Genomic DNA, 17,989 nt, shown 5'->3' on the forward strand with positions numbered 1-17,989 from the left:
GAGTTTTATAAAAGATGCAAGGTCTGAGCCCTCTTGATATTGGAGAAATGCCTAAAAATATGATGAGGTACAACCAAAGGGTGCAAAAACCAGACTAAATAAAATGAGGAATACTGACACTGAATTGTAGAAGCACTACTACCATATACAAACTGTCATATTGAGCTGCTCATGTATGTTGGGGTCATTGGGTTTTTACTTAAGGTTGAATGTTTGAGAGTATCCTCTACACAAGTATAATTCTAGGGCCAAGATAGAAAGACTTAAGTCTTTTGAATCCTTTTTGTGGCATGAAGCTTGCAGCCAGACTCACATGTCAGAATGTGAAGCCTGGAGCTGTAGAAGGTTAACAGCCTCTATGCTCTTTGAGTCTTTGATGTTTATTAAATAGAGTGAGTTTCATAGCATTACTCTTCTAAAATTGCTGTCTCCTTTAGCTGGTCTCTTTCTCCAGCTTGTCTTCTGTTCCTGTGCTTTGATAATTCTGTTCACAGAGCAGCCTCATGAAGCATGCAAGAAATGTGCATATAATAAAGCTATCTTGAGCAGTTGCTTGGTAACTCTATGTGTTAAAATGCTTCTAATATTCAAGAGATACATGGATTACAATAATAAAAATACTGGAATACAGCAGGGAATCACTAACAGCTGTTTGGGATTTAACACCCACATCCAGATGCTTGAAAAAAACATGTTGTACTAATAAGCAATGGATTATTAGCTGTTTGAGTAATTGCTTTGGATTCAGCATAATGATGATTTTTCAAAAATCTTTTGCCTTTTTTCATACTACCTAAAATAATAATTATAGGATTTACCTTCAGCTACTGTACTGGATCCTTGCCTGGCTCTGGAGCTTCTGTGGAAGCAGCCACAGTCTGCAATGGGGCACCAGACCAACTCTGCAGGGTGGGGGTTAGGACAGGCCCGTGAGAAGTCAAATGCCTCTTTTCTAATCCATGCTCCAAAGACTATTAAGGTATGTTTGTATAAACCTGAACAGATCACTCAGGAAATGTACACTAGTGGCCAAATGTTATTGCAAATTAAAAAAAGAAAAAGGCCTAAACTGGAGGAAGAAATTAAACTCTGTCTAACTTTCTAACTTTTGAACTACTTATTTGCTGGGACTTCAGTGCCAGCTTCCTTTTTTTATGGTAGATACAATTTTGTGTGGTTTATTAACATACTTGCAAAAATATCCAATAGATGTTTCTTCCCAAAAGTTCATTATCTTCTGTGTTGACATATCTGACAATAGCAACAGCAACACAAAAAGTATTCCAGTCTTCTTTTTAAAGAATTTCCCATAGGACATTGCTAATAATTAATCTCCAATGGCCTTTTCCTAGTAGAAGATTAAGTTTCACAATGGGAGGATAACCTTAACATCTACTGACACTTTTGGGGAGACTGGATGTTGGTGGTGCTTCTAATTTGGATTCAATTTTTAAATTTGATATTATGAAATATTACTGTTTGAATAATTTTTTTCCATTTTTGTCATGATGAACACATATTTAGTGGCAAGCATAGCCACAGAAGTGAAATCCCAGAACTCCGCTAAATGGAGAGAAAGGGTAGGTACCTTCTCCTAATGCACTTCATCATTGTGAGCTACATGGTTCAAAGAAAGAGGATGAGTTATATTCTGAAAATGTGCATATGTGTGGTCTCAATTCAGACCCCTAAACACGTGGTTTGGGATGTCCCACTCTGCCCAAACACCTGCATGGTGCTGACAATTGCAGCATGTGTCTTGGCACATCTCTCACTGTTCTGCAGCAGCAGCTGGAGGCATCTCTAGGCTAACTCAAGTGGACAGGAATGCTCATGCTCAGACAGCTGAATTGTCTGTTGTCCCTCTGTTTTGGATAGAGAGCAAATGTTTTGGATTTGCTTGGCAGTGTTCTCATAGCAAAGGGTCCAGAAGGGAGGGCTGAGAAGCTGCCAGAAGCTTACTCACATCCAACAGAGCCAAGGTCATCTGGCTCCAAGATGGACCCACTGCTGGCCAAGGCCAGGCCGATCAGCAGTGGTGGCAACAGCTCTGTGATAACATGTTTAAGAAGGAAAAATAAATATAGTGGGAAGAAGCAATTGTGGACACAGAAGAGTGTGGTGAGAACACATGAGAGCAACAAGCCTGAAGATCCCAAGGTTGGTGCAGGAGAATGGGCAGGAGGTGCTTCAGCCAGAGATTGTCCTGCAGCTCCTGGTGCAGCCCACGGTGAGGCAGCTGTGCCCCCAGAGCCCATGAAGGACCATGGGGGAGCAGAGATCCACCTGCAGCCCGTGGAGGACCCCAGAGCAGAGGTGTGGGTGCCCGAAGGAGGCTGTGACCCTGTGGGAAGCCCACTCTGGAACAGGCTCCTGGCAGGACCTGTGGCCTATGGAGAGGGGAGCCCACACTGGAGGAGGTTTGCTGGCAGCACTTGTGACCCCATGGGGGACCCATGCTGGAGCAGCCTGTCCTGAGGGACTGCATCCCTTGGGAGGGATCCACTGCAGGGACCCACTCACAAGGAGCTGCGGCCCATGGGAAGATCTCATGCTGCAGAAGTTCTTGGAAGCCTGTCTCCTGTGGGAGGGACGCCATGCTGGAGCAGAGGAAGGACTCCTCTCCCTGAGGAGGAAGCAACAGGAGAAACAGCACGTGATGAACTGACCATAACCCCCTTTCCACACCTCCCTGAGCTGCTGGGAGGGAGGAATAAAGAACTGTGAATAAAATTAAGCTAGAGGGAGGGAGGGGTAAGGGAAAAGTGTCTTAAAAGTTGTTTTACTTCTCATTATCCTGCTCTGCTTTTGATTGGTAATAAGTTTAACTAATTCCCTAGGCTCAGTCTGTTCTGCCCATGACAGTCACTGAGGAGTGATCTCTCCCTGATCTTATTTCATCCGTAAGCCTTTTGTTGCATTTTCTCTCCCCTGCCCAGGTGAGGATGGCAGTGATAAAGTGGCTTTGGTGGGCATTCAAAACACCACAGCAAGAGATAGAAGTCAGGAAAAAAAATTCAAATTAAATACATAGAGAATCAAGTGAAATTGGTCTGATGGATGGCAATGTTGTGTAGATGTGATAAAAGTTTTGTACTATAGACAAAAACTCTCCCTTCTATCCCATGTGCTTTTTCCAGAATTAATTATCTGATTACTTTAAGGTGTTTAATAATCTTTTATTACAAAAGCAGTTGTGATAGCATTGGAACAAGTGAATATTGTGAAGAAAAATAATTTCAGTTTTCTTCATTTTTTTCACAGAAATTGAATGTCAGTAATAGCAGAACAATAGAATGCTTTCACGTGTCGCCTTTTCTGATATTTAGTAATTATCCTTTCCCATTTCACTATCATTCTCTGTTTATAAATAGTACAATAGCAATGCCATCAGCAGTAGGCCTCCTGTAATGCTGAAGGGGGTGTAACATAGTAGACAAAAAGAAAGAGAGGCTAAGATGGTGTGACTGAAGGGTAAAGGGAAGAGAGAAATATAAGCAATACTTACCTGTCACATGTAGTCACCCTTTTAGAGGAGAGGTGCTATGCAAATATAGGTTACTATAGCAAAAAGAAATCATCTTAGCTGTCTGAACTCTCATAACAATTACAATTTATTTACTCAAGCAAATAAGAAAATCAAGATTTAGTGAGCATTTATAGTGACACAAAAATCTAAATTTTTATAATATTCTTCTGCCTGTTAACTGTTAAAATATTCTACTGATCTATTTTAATGCTTCTTGTAATGGAGTCTAATAATGTTATGTATACTAGAAGTTATGGACCAGATAAGGAGACTATATAGAGAAAAAGCCAACATTGTTCTAAGAGTACCGAATTTTTATCTGGAGCTGCTGGAGCTCAAAGCTATTTAATGAAAGTATTTTCCTTTTATGGATCAAGTGATGAGAAATGCATCCTTGCACAACTCATTTATGAAAGACTTTGCTTACATTATAATATATAGACTTTAATGTCACAGATATAGCTTTTATTTCCTGGGCAAATCTAATTACCATATAATTATTATTAAATCAATCATAGTATAGTAACAATAATGGGATTTTTTTTAGTTTTAAAGTTATTATCAAATAAAAATCCCTATCTTTGATAACTTTATCAGCCAGACAGAATCAAGGAATCCATAGGTGGTTCTACCTTAATAAAAGTCTTTGAATGTAGAATCACAAAACCATATAATAGATTTGCTTTAAAGGGACCATGAAGACCTTCTAGGTGTCCCATGGGCAGGGGCACCTTCCACTAGGACAGGTTGCTCAAAGCCCCATCCAACTGGCCTTGAACACTGTCAGGAATGGCGAATTCAAAACTTCTCTGGGCAACGTGTGCCAGTGTCTGATCAACCCCATAATGAAGAATTTCTTCCTTTTATCTGATATAAATCTGCTTTCTTTCAGTTTGAAGCCATTTACCCTTATCCTATTGCCATATGTCCTTTTAAAAGTCCCTCTCCAGCACATTAGAATCCCCTTTAGGTTCTGAAAGGTGACAAAAGTTCTTCCAGAAGTCTTTTATTCTCCAGTCTGAACAGCCCCAACTCTCAGTCTTCATAGGAGATGTGCTCAAGCCTTCTGAGCATCTTTGTGACCTCACCTGGACTTGCTCCAACAGATCCATATCCTTGTTATGCTGAGAGCTCCAGAGCAGGACACAGTACTCCAGGGGAGGGCTCATGAGCGCCTTGACCCACTGGTCACAGTGCTCATTGCAGACTCCTCAAGGCTGGAAGAGATATTCAAGATAATGTAGTCCCACTGTCAACCCAGCAACAACATAATCACCCCAAAACCATATCCCCAAATGTCACATCCAGACACCTCTTGAACACTTCCAGAGATGATGACTCCCCCATCTTCCTGGGCAGCTTATTCCAGTGTCTAACCCCTCTCTTGTCACCCTGATTCTTAAGATTTTCTAAAGCCTTCTGAGTTTACATTCTGTTGGAGAACTTTCCCACACAATTTCCATAAACATATTGTTTTGCATTTCTTTATGGGGGTGGAGAAACTTGATGTACTGGTGGTTTGTCCAATGTCTTTGGAGAGGTGGCCCATTCACTCTCCAATCCAATGTCACGTTTGGGAAAGTATAAAATTGGAGTTGGAGAAATAAACTTTCTTCTTTACCTTGCAGGTGGCTCGCATCGTGCTTTCACGTGTCCTATAGCGACACTCTCTTTGTGATTTTTCCTCCATTATCTAATCTGAACCATATAATCTTTTGATATAGCCCAGGAAGTGGTTGGCTTTCTAGGATGCGAGTGCACATGTCCAGGTCTTCATCCACAAACACTCCCAAGTCCTTTTTCCCAGGGCTGCTCTCAATCCATTCTCCACCCAGGCTGTACTTGTGCTTGGGATTGCCCTGGGCCAGGTGCAGGACCTTGTGCTTGGCCTTGTTGATTCAACTTCATGAGGTTTGCTCAGGTGGTTGATCATATCACATAGCCTGGTGCCAGTGTCATTAGCAGACTGGCTGAGGTTGCACTCTATATTTATAAAAGTATTTTCATTACATGATTACAGAAAATGCAAGGACTATTAATTGATTGTAAGTTAAATTTTATTTGTGAATAGTTGACAAGTATTCTGGTTGTGGATGTTTTTTATTGTCATATTTGCCAAGTTTTGAGTTGTTTGAGTCTACTTTTGCATCAGTAAGCCATGTACAGTCATCAGATAATTATGGGTTGGTTGTCTGGATAAAGATATTTGTAATGACACAGAGAAGGGAGATTTAATTAACAGTCCATAAACCATATAATTTTGCCAATGTGATATAGTTACACCAGAAGGCTTTGAACTAATCTTAATTTCTATCTACACCAAGTCAAGTTTCCTTCTCTTTCCCCAGCCACCAATTGTTTTGGTACTATGACAGATAATAATCAATCACATATTTATAGTAAAAGACTCTGAACAATTTCATTGCTGTTTTCACCTTCACAATTTCACACCTAGTTTTTCAACTTAAATTGTTAAAAAATGTCACAGAACGTTTTCCTTGCAAGTTTTTGGTTGGATGACTCCTGCCTGCAACAAATCTGAATCTATAGCAACATAAGAAACTCTTCTGGTTTGTGCATGGTTGTTTATTTGGTATACTTCAGATGGCTGCAGATGGAGAAAGAAGAAATCCAGAAAATATAATCTCAAAGAATGGAAAATTAAGTATTATCTTTAAAAGTCATGCAGGATCTAATTTTTACTTCTGCAGTAGAGACCAAAGAATTCATTTGGAATTAACTGATTATTTCTAATCACTGTCTCTCTTTCACTAAAAATCCATGTTCATATTTTCTCCAATACTTCACCTGGCTAGGGTCTAACTAAGCTTAGGAAATCTTGAGCATTGTTTTAAACAGGGTAGACAATTCTGTAGCCAACCTACAGTATTAACTTTGGTCTTTCTAGTCCTGATTATGTGCATTAATCATAACATTATCACTATTCTTATCGGCACTTTCTCAGAATTAGGTCTGTCTGAAAGGTATCAAAACTGTTGATTAAAACCAAAGATAATCATGACAATCCGGGATCTTTGACAGAACAACCACCCCCTCCCATCATAACTCTTTTCAGAGGGAACTGCTGGGAAATGTACTATAGTTCTGCAAGAAACATTTCATCTACAGAGGAAAGAGAAATCATAAATCTTTCTTCATATTTGTCAAGGACCATAATTGCTTTTTTCTTTTTATTTCTTCTACTATGGTCTGTATATCCATGATATCTGACATTGAAGCTATAAGTCATTTATCAAAGACAGACAGAAATTACGTGAAAGGAAGTAGGACAACATTCTAGTTTTAGAGTGCTAATGAATGGGTGCTTTCTGTAGTTTGAGTCAAATTTACTGAATAATAAGGGAAATAATTCACATTTCCTTGGTTACAAATTTCTCTACTTAAGGCATTAGAATTTGAAGGTCAAGTGCAGACTAAAATAATACACGTTGATATAGTCCAGACTGAATTTCTGGATCTCCTTCCAGAACAGGATAAAAATCTATTTAAGTGTTGAATCCCAGTCAGATTCTTCATAAATCTGAGGTCTAAGATTTGAGGTTGAAAACACGATCATCCCCCTGTCTCAGGCAGCAGGATCGTTTTGCTATAACCAGGGAAGTAGCCAAACTGGCAAAACAACTTATAAGAAGTCCTACTCATAGTGTCCAGAACAAGCATATCATGAACACCATCAATAGTGAAGCAAATAAGAAAACAACAAACGTTTTCTTTATCCAGTACTTAAGATAAGGATGCTCAGGTGTGCTGGGGTACTAGGAGTACCAGAAGTGTCTGAAAAATAGCTCTAGGGAGGAAAGTCTCCCAGCCATGCTCCAGGATTGGGGATCATCTCTCCATCTGGGGGGCTCATGGAGCAGGGAGAAGCCCATGAAAGTCTCCCAGCAGGAGCCTGTGCTCACTACCAAAGCTCCCAGCAGGACAAAGAGGTTGTGGACCCATGTTGGGTACCCATGTTAACCCAACTGGCTTCTCTTCCCCGCTGCACCATCTCCACCACAGCCCAGGGAAGTCATCCCATTAACAAAACTGCAAATATGTGTGATTTAAGTGCTATGATATCCAAATATATTTATTGTCCACACAGATATTTGTGTTCATGTTGACATATGCAGAGTCTGATGTACTTAGGAAAAGGGGAGTCAGTGGAAGCAAATTAACACAACTGCAAGCTCTAAGAACTTAGAGACAGGAAATAGATGGTTATTAATCACTTTGATCCTTTTTGGAGATGAATACTATTGAAAAACTCTCAGATCTGCGTGAAGAATCTGTAAGTGAAATGTGCTGACACTGTGACTGCTTGCACTTTGAGAAAAAGAAAAGACAATTTAGAGACATCTTTTCATGTGGCTGCTTGCATTAGCATGATCTGTTCAATACAAACTCAAAATTTTCCACTCTTTTGCATGGAAATTATTTTAATGATTTTTTATTTAAATGCAAAAATCCTAATTAAAAGTTTCTCAGATTCTACTTGACTTAGATAAAATATATAATTAAGCAGGGACAAAATGCCAAATGAAATAGAAATTATCAGTGTGATAGAAAGCAATCTGCCTTTTACTTATTTAGCTGACCCTTATGTGTTGACTGAGCACTATCTCTGAGCCTCCAGTATCTTATTGGCATTTTTAACCTTGCACAGAGAGCAGTAATTTGCAGTAAATCTCCTCACACAGGGTTATATTCAGAGTGAATTCTTATCTGAATAGTGCAGTGAATACTGATGATAAAATACCAAGCTTTCATGCTTGCCAATATGAAACCAACAATTTCACAACTTCCCTCCAAAAGATAAAGGCAAAATCAACAGGCAGGAGGAAAAAAAGAAAAAAGAAGTAGAACTGAAAGATTAGTACCTAGGAAGAACCAGTGAAAACAAACCAAGCAAGCAAAACAACACACAAGAGATAAATAGATAATTACTTAAACACAACAATGGCCTTTTGTTCTTGATTCCTTTTTTTTCTTACCTATTTCACATGACAAATCAATCTTCTAGCAGCACACATACCCATACTACCATTCTTCTTTTTTGGCTTCAAACACAAACAGAAGGCCAAGTGTCTTTTTCTGATCCCACTAGCAAGTAGCTCAAATATTCCTCATTTCTTTCAGGCTGCAGTGAGGGAATGTGGCACGAAAGGAGAAGCTGTTCTAGGGATATTCAGTTTAATCTTATACAAAACCTGATTGCTGTTAATGAAGTACTCACAGAAGTATAATTTTCACCTAGTGAATATTATTTTTTCTACAAAAATATTTCCAGGAGTAGGTTTTCCCTCTCTTCTCATTTGCAACATCTGTGCAAATCAAATAGATCAGGCACATTTGTGATCATGATGCAGTCTATGGCCTTACAGCTGGTCTTCCTTATTTCCACAAAACAGACAGTTCCAACCCAAACTTTCTATTGCTCATGATCCTGGCAGGTGCTGACCTTGCAGCACATCCAGGGATTGTCTGAGGAAGCAATGAGCTGGAACATGACCCATGCCATGGATCCTACTGGTTGAAGAGCTGGAATAATCACATGACAGAGTGACAGAGCTCAGGATTATTCCCTGCTCACTTTACCAGCGCAGAAGCAACAAGACAATTTTGTTTTTTGTCAAAAAAAAACCCTAGAATTATCTGTATTGCCTATTCTCTGTAGAAGAATAGAAATATGATAGTCTGGTACTAACAATTCCTTCAATAACACGACTTTACCAGTGTAAGCTGTGACTTCAAGCTGTAATATGTTTTTAAAGGAAGTCTGGTGTAAGGGAAATCACTTCCTGCAGATGAACATTCCTGTTGTCTTTATTCTGAAAACATCTCAAAATGCAGTGTGTAATCTTGACTTCTCTATAAATAATAAGCATTTTTCCCTTCCGCTTCATACAGGCAAAAATCCACCTGTTGCATTGTTAAGTGTTAAAGTGAGCTGCTGCCATGTGATGGACCAGTTTTATAGTAAACAAAATTGTAGACAAGTTTAATGGACCTATATTTAGGATTGCCAACTTAACCTATTCCTCTCCACTCAGTGTATGACAAAACTCAGCTAATCTGAGTTGCAAATATTTCCTAACTCTCTCTCTATTTAATTTGCAAATAAATGATCAGAAATTTTGAAAGTAGCTCTATTTATTGGAGCATAGACAAGAATCTTTATTCAGTGTACTAAATCCACTATTATTTTCATTCTGTCAAAATTATTGAATTTACTAAGAAATTTACTAAGAAATTACTAAGAATTTACTAAGAAATACAAGACAAAGACAAGCTATACAAGCAAATTTGCTTAAAATGTAACTTTATGTGTGATAGATAGATACTTTGCAGTTATATTAAACAATAAGATAATTATTCTGTACTTTAAATTCATTGTTTTTCTCATCTACTCTAGTGGTTCTGCAATGCTATAATTCTATGATTTTATAGATAATTTAAATTTCCACATTTGAAGCACTGACTACTGTCTATGGACAGAAAGTGACAAATGAGAGGCAGGTTTGTGTCATAAGTGGATTCCACACTGAAAAGCCCAAGGCAGAAATGTCATTTGCATTCACTGCTATACTGGGAAAATGATGAAGAAAAATACAGCTGGAAACTCCTTCTAATTCAAGGCAGAAACTTCTGATGCTATATGCTGTAACAGCAAGGGATTTCCAGAATTATGCACTCTTGACAGGAAAATGCTTTAAAAATGTCTGTCTTAAAAAGAAGTATGCAACAAAAGCACAGAGTAACAACTGATGATGATGTATTTTGTTTATATTATATTATATTCAGGAAAGTTTTGAAATTCCAGTGGCTCCTGTGAATGGCTGAAATGAATTTATGAAACTCTTCTGTAGGAAAGAACCTAATTGAGTTGGAAAGGCTTGGGAATTTAGGTGTTTGAAGGTTTTGGTATTTATAGCTGCTAGTATTCTGAACAATAGCATCTCCTCCTCCAGTTATCACACCTATTATGACTGAAGTGCACTTGCACATTTAGAAATTATATTATAGGAAAATCACTGACTCTTTCTAGCTAATGTTGCTGATGGTAAGTGGCCTTCCCTATCATCTGTAATTTCCATGACTATTTCTTTAAACATTGATTCTGCTTGAAAAGATCCTTAAGAAATGGTATTGAACAATTGTGTAAAATTTTTTTAGAGTTCACAATTAAGGGGTCACACATAGAATTAAACACAAAATCACTAAGTTGGAAGAAACTTTCAAGATCATTAAGTCCAACCCATGCCCTTACACCTCAACTAAACCATGGCACTGAGTTACACATCCAATCTTTTTTTAAGCACATTCAGGTATGGTGACTCCACCACCTACCCAGGCAGACCATTCCAGAACTTTATCACTTTTTCTGTAAAAAATTTTTTCCTAATATCCAACCTAATATTTAACCCTTGTCTCAGTTTAAAACTGTGTCCTCTGGTTCATTCAGTCGCTGCCTGGTGAAAGAGACCAACCCCCCCACCCCCCCCCCCCGACCACAGCCACCTTTCAGGAAGGTGTAGAGAGTGACAAGGTCACCCCTGAGTCTCCTTTTCTCCAGGCTGAACACCCCCAGCTCCCTCAGCCGTTCCTCACAGGGTTTGTGTTCCCAGCCCCTCTCCAGTCTCGTTGCCTCCTCTGGATGCTCTCCAGCATCTCAAGGTCCTTCCCAAACTGAGGGGTCAGAACTGGACACTCGAGGTGTGGCCTCTGCAGTGCCGAGTACAGGGGAAGGATGAACTCCCTGCTCCTGCTGGACACACCATTCCTGACACAGGCCAGGATGGCCCTGGCCTTCTTGGCCACCAGGGCTCACTGCTGGCTCGTGTTCAGCTGCTGTCACCCAGTGCCCCCAGGTCCCTTTCTGCCTGGGCACTGTCCAGCCACACCATCCCCAGCCCATAATGCTGCAGGGGGTTATTGTGGCCAAAATCCAGGACTTGGCACTTGGACTTATTAAACTCCAACCCATTAGACTCTGCCCATTCATCCAACCATTCCAGGTCTCTCTGCAAAGCCCTCCTACCCTCCAACATATCGACACATGGTCCCAGTTTAGTGTCATCTGCAAATTTACTAATGAAGGACTCAATCCCCTCATCCATGTCATCAGTAAAAATATTGAACAGAATTGGCCCCAGCACAGACCCCTGAGGGACACCACTGGTGACTGGCCCCAGCTGGATGCAGCACTGCTCACCAGCACTCTCTGGCCCAGCCTTCCAGCCAGTTCCTAACCCAGCAAAGAGTGGGTGGCTCCTGTCCCAGCCATGGGCTGCAGCTTCTTCAGCAGTGTGCTGTGGGAGACAGTGTCCAAGGCCTTGCTGAAGTCTAAACAGACAACATCCACAGCCTTTCTTGCATCCACCAGGTGGGTCACCTGGTCATAGAAGGAGACCAGGTTGGTCAAACATGACCTCCCCTCCTAAACCCATGATGGCTGGGTTTTTGATGCCCTGGCCATCCTGTAAGTGCTGCATGATTACACTCAATATAAACTGTTCCATGACCTTACCTGGTACAGAGATCAGGCTAACTGGCCTGTAATTTCCAGGATCCTCCTTCCTACCCATTTTGTGAATGAGTGTCATATTTGTCCAGTTTCCAGTCCTCTGGAACCTCATCAGTGAGTCAGGACTGCTGGTAAATGATGGAGAGCAGCTCTGCAAGCTCATCTGCCAGATCCTTCATCACCCTGGGATGGATCCCATCTGGTCCTTCAGCTTTGAAAGACCTTCAGCACCCATTCACCTATTATGCCCCATCATTTTTCTTTTTCTATCCAACCCACACCAAGAATATTCCTATCACTGAGATGCTGTAGGAAAAATTATAGTTGAAAGATATTTCAATTATATCTTTTTGTTGCACATTGGAGGATACTCAAATTAACATCTGACAGAGAGAATTACTTGCAAGAATACCACATGCCTTAAAGACAGACTGAGGAAGATGAAGATGGAGAATATTTTGAGGAACTTGAACAAAAGAATGTTCATCTCTCACTGAAGAGATATTTTTCAACAAGAACACCCACTATAAATCTAGGCAAAGGAGAACAGAAGTGAATTTTCTCACCTTTTACTTGCCAGAAGAGTCTAGATACCTTTTTGCCCACAGATAAAAACTTTCCTGTGGTTAATTTTGCCCATGCTATTCTAAACTTTAACAAGTAAAAATTTTTGCCAAGCCAACCGATGAATCCTGCCATTTCATTCCAGTAAGTTTAGGATTCAGTTATTGTTTTTTAAGTGGGAAAACATGGTGAAAGCATACAGAAAGTCTTATTCTGTGCCCTAAAATAGCTGCATCTTCATTTACAAATGAAGCCCAAACTGCAGACTATTAAAAATATATTGTAAACCTTACATTCATTATTATTGGGCAAAAATGCTTTGGCTGCTTCTCTCATGCAGAGGAAAACCACCTGTGAGCCAGAAGAAGGGAGTCTCAGCAGAAGCCTCTTATATGGATACAGCTGCACTGAGCATATTATAACTGAGTGGCAATAAACATCTAAACAAGGACGTTTCATTCCTCAGAAGCTCCCAGATGCTCTGCAGGGCTAAGGACATCTGCAAATTTAATATGTTTCTTCTTTTTATAAAAGCATTGTCCTTTATAAATATAAATAAAATGTAGTGAATACATTCTTAATTTCAGGACCCGATTGACTCTTTAATTGATTTCTCTATGTAAAAATTATTTGCCTTGCCATAACAACATGCATCATGTACTTATAAGGTCTTGTATTTCAGAAAAAAAAATAATTCACAAAGGTTTAAAAACTAAAAAGCTCCAAGTAGAATAGCAAAATATTTAGTTATTGACAGCAATTCTTGTCCTTCAAATGTCAGTATTTTAGGCTTATTCACTGTAAAACTCAGAAGAAATTGGCAAGTAGTTATTGTTCTTTGTTCCGTTTCCATAGCAGCAACAGTAATAAGTTGGGGTGGTTTTATTAATGTTTTTATTTCATCTTTACAGAACTCCTTTTTCCTTTTACAATACTGGAAGTTTCTGGAAATTATAGTGAATCTATCCCCAAACATACAGTTGCTCTACTTCTGCCCAGGAGGAGCTGTGTTACAGCAAATATTGTTTTAGTATTTATAGATATAGAGAATTTGTCACTGTATTGTAACAATCTTATGTAGTGACATGGTATTTTGTTGCTTATGAATCTACCACAATGCAAACCTACTCCCAGGTGCTAATTAATGTTCCAGTTTCCTTTTCCCCCTGTGGCAAGGAAGGAGCATTGTTGTCCCATATTGTATCACAGGAAGAAATTGAGATTGTGCAGCTTTACAGCCATCTCCAAAATGCTACCTGGTGAAACTCAAAATGTGACAGCAGTGCCCTCAGCCTGGCTCCTGCAGAGCATGGCTAGTGCTGCTCAGCAGGAATCCTGTTCCACATGGAGCCCAAGGTGAGCCACATCCTATGCCCAGGCTTTTATGGAAAAGAATTCAAGCCACAATGTCATGTATGGCAGTCAGATCCATTGACACAGGGTAGAGTACAACAGAGATTAGCATTTGCAACAGCTGGTGACATTAAAGACCCACTCAGGGATAACCTGCAAGTTAATATATGAATAAATTAATCAAAGCTGAGAAGGGAATAGGATGGGCCTCTGGATATAAGTATTCTTTCGTTTCCAAGTAAAACAAGAGATTTTTTGCTCCTCTCCAAAACCAGACGACTCAAATCTATGAATTTTCCTTATATTGACTAGCACCTAATTATGTTAAAGAAATAAAAAGACCTAAGTCTGGAATAAAGGCAAGAACATCACTGCATATTTGTGGGAGCACAGTCTGTAATTATAAAAAAAATATTTTGTATGATTTCATATCTCCGGTTTATATTTCAAAACTTAAACCACATTATTAACAGTAGTGTAACTTATTGAACCCCAGCATGTGCTTTTCTCAAAGCAGCCCTGCAGCTTTGAAGTGCTTCAAAACACAAGCTTAATATGAGCAACTTAGAGAGTGGTATCAGGAGGGCTGTTTCAGTGAAAAACAAGCGGCTCATATCTCCCTCTGTGGAATCCAAAACACATCCTGCTTCAGTGAGTAATTTCCCTGAAGCTAATGGCTTTATTGACAGATGCAACTCCATCAATTCTTCTGGTTTATTGAAATAACTTATATAAGCCAAATGTATTATATACACTTAAACTGAAAATGTCCTAGTTGTATTTGTGTAGTAGCTTATACACATGCTCACACGCTCAGTAGCCATGGTTTAAAAGGGGAACAGGAGAAGGCATTTGGCATCACTACCTTAAAGGATCATGCTGTGAATGAAATCCGTGTAAGAGCTGGTTGCTTGTAGTAAGAAGGAAAACCAAAGCTCAGGTCAAACCTCAAGTAATATTAAATACTGGTAACAGGTAACTTCAGATGTGTCCTGTTCATTTGGATGGGAACATACAAATGAGTCACCACGTGAGTATGAGTTCAACAGACTGTTCTCTAATTCCACATCACTGTTGCAGCTGTGCACTGGGGAAAACAACCAATGCTCCTCCATTCTTTTGAAAATCAGACCTATGCAACACATTTAACTCAGAGGTTCTTGACTTGGTATTATTTCTTTAATTTTTTTTTTTTTTGGTTTTTTGCTTTTGTTGTGACATCTTTTTCTATCTGCTGTAAGCAACTTTATTATCATGGGTTGTAAAGTCAACACAAAAAAACTACAATAAAAACCATCTTTCAGCTGACAGAGTTCAGTCCACATGGAAGCAATTTAATTCAATGACTGGTCAGATTTCCCCAGCTACCTCCTGCCTCATGTAATCATCAATCTAAAGAGAAAATCCTGGTTTAGAACTTCTGATTCCAGCTCAGGTATGGGAATTGAGAAATCATTTGCAATTCCTGATTCTGAAGTCAGGCTTTTGCAGAGTGCTGCAGATGTGGAAGAAATATGACTGGGTTAAAGGATTTTGTAAATATCTTGCAGGTAAAAAGGAGAAAAGCCATGTGGTAGCTATTCAATGAGCAGTTCTATTTTAAATGAAAAGGTGTTATAATTTAAAAATAAATAGCCAGTGCCCAGTTAGCTGTTCTTAGATCAAATTCCAATCTATAAAAACAGGAAAAAAGCACAAGTTGGCACAGAAACCAAACTATTCAGAAATTTCCTGAAAAACTGTATTTCCTAATGTCTACAATTTTGGTTTTGCATCTTTTTTCCTCTTTCCTTAGTTCACAGGAGTATTTAATAGATTTATATTTCATAAATTCTTAGGAAAAAAATGTGGAAAAATTAAGGTATTTCCATGTATAAATGAATGCTAATTAAAATAATTATAGCAAATAGGCAGGTCCCCAAAATTAAAAATCACATAATTCTGCAGATGTTTTAAAATAAAATTAACAATAAACTCATCACATGCAGTCAATAGAAAGGCAAGGACAAAGAAGAGATGTGCTTTGCAGGTAAGACCAAGTGAGTTCACCCCTCTGGCAACTCAACCCAGTCTCCACCTAAAACGTGCTTCTTGCTTTGTACTTGTATGCTTGGCTTGGGTTTTGCTGCTGTGCCCACTTTGGCCTGCAGCAAAAGAACAGCCCACATTCTGTCCTCCTGTGCTAAACCACCCTTCCAGGACTGTGCCTGAATCTCTGTGGTCTTGCTGCTCTGCACCATTGCTTATTTCATGCTTAGATCTGGACAAAGTAACAGAAATGGTAATTTCCTTGTTATAACAAGGAAATTTATATTTGCCAGAAATACCACTGGAGAAGAAAATATTAAATTTTCCAATTTCTTTCAGCAATTTCATCACAAGTTAAAACCTTACTGATGCAGCTAAACAAAGAAATAAAACCCAAACCCCTTCACATGACAGGTGCTTTGGAGGTCAGACATATGGCAGACATATTTTCGTGGCCTCATTTAGTCTTTATCAATGAATTTCATTATCAAGCATTACTAAAATGCTGCCCTTACACAAATCAACAAGAAATAGGAGGAATGTCCAAAAGGCTGAAGAACTCTTCTAGAGAAGGAAGTGCTGGAGAGAGACTGCAATAACAGAAGCTGTGAAACAGAAAATGTAAAAGGAAGGAGAAAAAAAACCAAACCCACCCCATGAAATAATAAATCTGACAGCAGATATGCACTCCCTCTTCCTAGGAACCCTTCTGGTAAGAAATGTAAAGACATTTAATAATATTAATCTCAATATAACAAAAGAAATTGTCTAACAGTGCTGTCAGTTACACAAGGTCAGGACTGTCCATCACAACCTTTCCTGAACACCCTGTTGGCATCCTCTGACTTAGCACGACTTTTCCTGCATGTTTGTGCTCCCCAGTCCACCAGCCACCCTGTCTTGCACCAGTTTTCTGGATTTATTTCACATCCAGTCATCCAAAGTAACCAAGAATGCAAATTTATGAGTAGCATTGGTAACTGGAATCCACTTTGGCAATTTCTACACATCCAAATGGAAACATTAAAAGCAGCAACTGAGCCACTCACATAAACAAAGATTGCACATGATTTCAGGAGATGCAGCCAAAAATCCTCTGCGAGGCTGCGGGCATGTCACTTTTTCTTTCTAACTTCTATTTTTCAAATGAAAAGAACACAATGATAAAGCCAAGTGGGAAAATTAAAGCATTAGCAATGTTGTGAGACAGTGAAAGAAGAATCTTGTCTTACAGAATAAATATCTAAATTAAGTGTTATTTTCCCTTCTAATCACATCCAAAATTCTCTTTTAATCACATTGAACATTATCCAGTCCATATATTACCTTGGGTAAATCTTCTCATTGCTCTTTCTCTATGTTTTTAGGGTTTTTTTTTTCCTAAATACATAGCTAAGATTATTAGTGTTTTTTTTTTCCCCTTCAGGAGTGAAATATTATATTAGAGAAACAAAACAAAACAAACAAAATCAAATGAAGCCAAAACAAAAAGTTCAACTACCATGAAGCCATTATTAAGAGCAGACTTACATTATTATTTAGTATGCAGATCTTGAGCAAATGTGTGATTTATTTTGAAAAAGTACTTTTTCAAATTGGAAGCTTTGAAATTTATTATTTTTATCACCTGTTCCAAACCATAGGCACCAGAAATCTCAAAGCTGTACGTGTTTATGCAGCTTTGCTGGGGAGACAAATTTAGTATGTAGCTTTGTATTTTTTTAAAACATCACTGATATCAAAATATTTGGCAAGTTTTCATCAAAAATCCATAAAAGTCTTTCAAGTTTCTCCAAAGTTTTAGAAGAAAAGAGAAGGAATTATTTTGTGACAGGTTAAGCCACATCATAGACGGAGTCATAGAGGATCAGAACACAGAAATCTTGACTGTATTTCCCAATTTTTTCCATTGCTCTACCAAATGTTGCCTAGAGGACTTCATAACATTTGCAAGTTTTTTTTGGCTAAACACTAAATGAGTTCTT

General features: G+C 38.9%; 1 long non-coding RNA gene across 1 annotated transcript in view; it reads right to left on the minus strand.

Moving 5' to 3' along the window:
- Positions 1 to 17,989, minus strand: part of LOC116183495 (uncharacterized) — a 48,179-nt gene that overhangs the window by 17,978 nt on the left and 12,212 nt on the right. Inside the window, exon 2 of the long non-coding RNA XR_004148130.2 lies at positions 4,618 to 4,746. This is a non-coding gene — a long non-coding RNA (uncharacterized LOC116183495). The remainder of the gene's footprint in view (positions 1 to 4,617; positions 4,747 to 17,989) is intronic.

The sequence above is a fragment of the Lonchura striata genome, chromosome 3 (genome assembly GCF_046129695.1).
Source record: "Lonchura striata isolate bLonStr1 chromosome 3, bLonStr1.mat, whole genome shotgun sequence".
Lineage (NCBI taxonomy): Eukaryota > Metazoa > Chordata > Aves > Passeriformes > Estrildidae > Lonchura > Lonchura striata.